Raw genomic sequence first — 6,113 nt, forward strand, 5'->3', positions numbered from 1 at the left:
TTTCTTTTCGATAAATGGCAGTCATCTTTCTAGCACAGATCATTCTGGACATACATGGATTTCAATAGTTTTTAGCCGATTTCGAACTGTCAAAGGATTTTTAACATGCACAGTCTGTAGCACACAGGTTTATTGTCACATCCAAACGACTAGAAGCTTTCTCCATGTCCGCCCCTGCCACCTGCATCATTAACAATGGGAAATCAGGTTTTACAGTATAAAGCCCAAATAACAGATACTGTAACTAATCAAAGATAGCTTTCCAGACAAGGTAATATATGCCCACTGGCAGCTTTATTTTAAATTAAAATATTTGGAAGAAAAGTAACAATCACCAGTGTCAAATATTCAACCATTCGTCATACATTTTTTCTCAACTTTTTTGTCTTTCAAATATTAATAATTTGGTATAAATCTGATCTCTTAAGTACTTACAAGCTACATTTGAACACTTCCAACACAAGGACAATAACTCATATTTTTGATCTTTAATACTGTCCATCCATAAAAGATAATAAACATACCAAGTTTTGTAAAAATCCATCAAGAATCGTGCCTTCTAAAGTTTTCACAGACTGATAGACATTTGTGACGCCAAAGTGGAATTTATAAAACTTTGTATACTGACCGTGCTATGTTGATCATCTAACTGTTTGGTGTATGTATGTCAAACCCAATAGTAAAGACAGCTATTGAGTTCCCGCAGACCTGACGGCTGAAAATAAACATTTTAAATCAATTAAAGCAGATGTCAATAATTAGCCTGTATATATCAAGTTTTTATGAGTCCGACATCATTGAACCTTTGATACAGAAGCCAGTTGCTATAAGTCTAGATTTATATAGTGCTTAAGAGTTTGATTTCATTGAATCTTTGATGCAGTAGCCAGTGGCAATCAATCTGGATTTATCAAGTGATTAAGAGTCTGATATCATTGAACCTTTGATACGGTAGCCTGTTGACAGAAGTCGTAGATTAATCAAGTGTGTACGAGTCCAACGTCATTGGGCGTTTCATACAGTAGACTTTGATACAGTAACCTGCTAGTCACTATGTTTCATTGGTTCATATACAAAGTTCAATAATCTAATCTTTATCTTTTCTCCTTATTCATTGATTGGCCAAAAACCAGGTGGTAGATAGGATACTAGTTTACATATTTTTTTATCCGTGGCAATATAGATAAAAAGTTAATGCAGTCGAGATAAAACACGTTGGCTAATGCAATGTAGAATATACTAAGACGAAGATGTAGTGACTAGTGCAATGTAAAACACGCAAAGACAATTATGCTTTGTTCAATGTACAATGTCGAAAGTGAAAGGACATTGCACGTATCATTTTAGGTATCGTGTCTGTGGTTTATGTAATTTAATATTTACATTATGAATTAGACGTATTATGACATAAGAAAAAGAGGTATTTTGTCTTTGAACATTGCACAGATGTATCGTGTCGTATGTATTAGACATAAGTATATAGCATCTAATTCTAAATACGATTGACCTCCATATGGCAAAGATAGCTTGCCAAACATGGAAACATACACCCTCATTTTTCATATCTAAAAATTTTTTGCTCAAATTTGTGAATGTATCCTATAACATATCTGAAATTTTAACTGAATATAACAAGTCGTTATAACGCCAATTACCGAAACTGCCTAATTAAAAATTAGTACTCTCTGTTTTTAACTAACCCATTCAGCTTGATCAAGTAGATACATTAAGTAGAAAAATTTAGCATACTTTAGAAATATTTTCTGGTATAATTTACAATGTTTTGATAATGAAAATGTTTTACAAAAAAAGCGAATTTCCACTTTAAGATGTTCAAAATGACTTCATAGTTATCATAAAATCTAGGGCAATAACTCTTAATTAGCACATTAACTCAGAAAATGTGCATTGCAAAAGTAATCATTTCCTTACTCAAGAACTTCGATTCAATTGATCACCTCAAGCTGCAATCAATTCAAAATTGTACCTTCTATTTTGCTACTAAACAATTTTGACGTGTTTTTACCAAGTCAAGGGCAGTAACATCAAAAAAACAAATTTGTAATTTTCCAATATCTCATACCGGTAATAATCAGACCAATTTTCATCCAAATTGTTTGAGGTCTGTCGTTTTTATTGTAGAAACTGAACAATTTTGACAAGTTTTAACTAAATCAAGAGCAAAAACTCAAAACTGTTATATTATCACACCATATTTCAATAATATCAATCTAAAATTGAAGCTTCTATTGTGCCCCCGAAACAAATAAACTGATAGCTCAAAATCGTCAAATTGTAATGACCAAGACCTAATCATGATAAATGATCACATCAAATTTCATTAAAGTCGGATCAAAACTGTAGTCTCCTTTGTGCTCACTAAAAAAAATGGACACTTCAAGGGCAATAACTCAACAAGTGGTTGCCTAGCAAGATACGCCCACTTTCCTGATAGATTTTCAGTATATCAAGGGCAGTCACCTATCTGTGTCAAATCATACGAAAAATCTAATTTGTGCAAGATATTGTTGATTTAAACAAACACACATTATTTAATAAAATTCTGACATAAACAATCACCTCTATCTCTAACAAATTCTAAGTCATGGGCAATAACTCAAATTCCCTTGATCGAAAAATTGTCANATTTAATCTTGACTAAGATCTCATCATTATAAATGATCATACCAAATTTAATTTAAATCGGATGAAAACTGTAGTCTCTATTGTGTTCACAAGCAATAACTAAAAAAAACATTCATCAAAAGATAGCCAAATTCAATTTCATCCAAAATCTCATCATTATAAATATTCACACCAAATTTCATTGAAATTGGATGAAAACTGTAGTCTCTATGGTGTTCACAAACAAATTTTGATGCGTTTTTCATAAGTCAAAGGCAATAACTCAAAAACCGTTCATCGAAAGATAGCCAAATTCAAACTTGTCCAAGATCTAATCATTATAAATATTCACACCAAATTGCATTGAAATTGGATAAAAACTGTAGTCTCTATTGTGTTCACAACTAAAGTTTAATGCGCTTTGGCTAAGTCAAGGGCAATAACTTAAAAACCGTTCATCGAAAAATCGTGAATATTGAACTTGTCCAAGATCTCATCAATATAAATGATCACATCAAATTTCATTCGAATCAGGCGAAAACCGTAGTCTCAATCGCATTCACAAGCCAATTTTGACACGTTCTGGCTAAGTCTAGGGCAATTACTCAAAAACCATTCATCGAAAAATCGTGAATATCTAACTTGTCCAAGATCTCATTAATATAAATGATCACACCAAATTTCATTCAAATCAGATGAAAACTGTAGTCTCTATCTCATTCACAAGCCAATTGTGGACAGACGGATGGGCTGACAGACCGACGGACGGACATGGGTGACGACAATATACGTCCAAATTATTATGTGGGCGCATAAAAACCTTCAAACGAGAAAAAAAATCAAAATTCAAACTAGTCCAAGATCTCAACCATATAAATATATAATATCAGACTGAGTTTCATTTAAATCAGATAAAAACTAAAGTCTTTATCCTGCTCACAAGAAATCTTGACAAACCAATGGAAGAAATAATAAAACTTTACATCAAATAAGAATAATAACTCGTATTAAATATTTTCTGATTTTTACTGTTTTTTAATATAGTTCATCCTAGGGTAAAAGATAAACAATTTCACCAAGTTTCGTCTGAATCCTTCTTGAGTGGTTACAAGCAATAAAATTGAAAGTGTTTTTCAAAAACAAGTGCATAAACCCATATAATATTTTTTTCGATTTTGTGTCATCCTTTGGCTGATAATAAACAATTTCATTAAGTTACAATTTTTAAAATCTGTTGAGAACAGTGCCTTATAAAGTGTTTACAAGCTAAATATTGAACCCTTTTCAATTCTTTGATTCTATATTTTTCAAGACCTTTGACTTCCGATAGGGTTCATCATTTGGAGATTCCATTAAAATAAACAATTTAATCAAATTTCGTCAAAATCTGTGAAGAATTGTGCCTTGTCAAATGTTTATGAACAATTGTAGACGGGTCAACATGGTTGACACCAATATATACGCTCCACATTTCATGTAGGCGCATAAAAATCCAGTTTCACTCTCTCAACAATACTTAATATGTAAAAAAAGAACAGAATTCAAATATCTGCCCTAGATTGGGAAATCATGGATGTTTTTCTCAGTATGAGCAAAATAGTTTTTAGTTTCTTAGTATGTTTTTTTATGACTTAAACCAACAGTTCCACCCACATGCATGTTTGTGTTCTGTGTAATCAGCTTAAAGTGAAGAGATCAGGGCCATTACAGCAGTAGTAAACGTAAATGTTGTATCCGAATCCAGATCGACCTTTACTGAGATCCATAAACCACTTTGGCACTAGTTGGAAAGTTACTTGAATCTCTGTCATGTCCAGTTTATATCTTCAACTTCCAGGTATATCCAAATGCAGGACTTTTCGCTTGGTTCAAGTCTGTGATGGTGATGGTGTGTAAGCTGATTTTAATTTGCTATTCAGAATGTCAACAACAGGTCAAATTTTAAACAGTCTATCAATGCCTTCATCTTTGTCATTATAGTTGAACTGGTTTGCATGGTATATAAGTATATATATACGTCATGACTCATGAGGTATAATACAGACTAGGGAATAAGGTGTTTTAATCTCCAATCCATCTCAATTTTTGGCTTACATACTATAGGCTACCAATGTGCCAAAGCACTTCACACATAAACTCATTGAAAATGTCCAGAGCAGAGCTGTCTTCATTCAGGTTATCATTCAGGCTTAATGTCGACTTTCTCCCATTTCCATTCAATCGAATTATTAGGCATGGCACTTTAAATTTCTTCATTAAAGTCGCAAACAACGAAAAAATTTGCACTACCAACTGTATTTTTTTCTAATTCTTGATCACTTTTGATTGGATGCCTCGTCGCGATGAGTCATTGGAGTCACACACTTCTTCTTACAACAATCCAGAGTCTACAAACATATTCCTTATCTCATTTTCATCCAAATTCAATTTTCGTTTGTTACTGGACGCCATGTTGGAAAGGGAGACAACCCTCTTACATCCGCGAATTCTTTTAGGCTCGTAAACAAAACATATTAATGTTTATGTATTGAAGTATGGTATGACTCAGAATTCTTGTGGAACACAAGGTGCTTTTGTGAGATATCTCATCCGCGACATTGTAATGCGCAAAATATTTTGTCAACCACGTTCAAATGGTTAAAAACAAATATTTTAAGTAGCCTAGTCTAGGTTAGGTCTATAGCAGAGGACCATTTCAAAATAGCATCAAATCGACATTAATCTCTTAAACATGGTGACTGAAAAGCTAAAATTGTAAGTAATATCCACATTGACAATCTCTATATGTCAGAAAAACAAAACTGAATAGGGCCTATGCCTTAGTTAAGGAATTAGACTTTGTCAAGTGCATTATTCCTGAAAGTGCGTAAAATATCTCAAAAAATTACTAACACCCACAGTTACATAGTAGCATCACCCAAATTTTGCTCATTTCCTACAATTCAATGAATGCTGCACAGAAAGCTGAAATTTGCAGGGCATAACATCCAGATTGACTCTACTCATTCTCACATTCATATTCATGAGGAGGAAAATAACCTTTAGTGTTTTAGCCTACGTCATATCATATGAAACGAACCCAGTTCTACACTCGATAAATTAACTACGTTTTTACATGACTAGATCTGTCAACAGCTATTCCCTTTTTTTTGAGCATGAACATGGATAGTTGATAAAATTCTGATACAGAATTGAGTAAAATAAAAGCGATAATTTACCCGAAGAGAGAAAAATAAAACAGCTAATTCCAAAAGAGGTATATTTATTTCAATCAGAAAAGACTGAATGAGCCTCCTAAGCAGAAGAGTAATTATCTCCCTTAACTAGTGTGCAGTAAAACAACAATGCTTCAGATCACAGTTAATTTAACTTTTAACCTGTAGGCCTGTACGGTTATATTTAGCTGACGCCGTCAGTGACCGTTGACCTTTGAAACCGATGGCGTCGATGGGTGTAATGGTCCCAACTCTACCTATTCCCCGAATGAC

This window comes from Lottia gigantea (assembly GCF_000327385.1).
Source record: "Lottia gigantea unplaced genomic scaffold LOTGIsca_390, whole genome shotgun sequence".
NCBI classification, from domain to species: domain Eukaryota; kingdom Metazoa; phylum Mollusca; class Gastropoda; family Lottiidae; genus Lottia; species Lottia gigantea.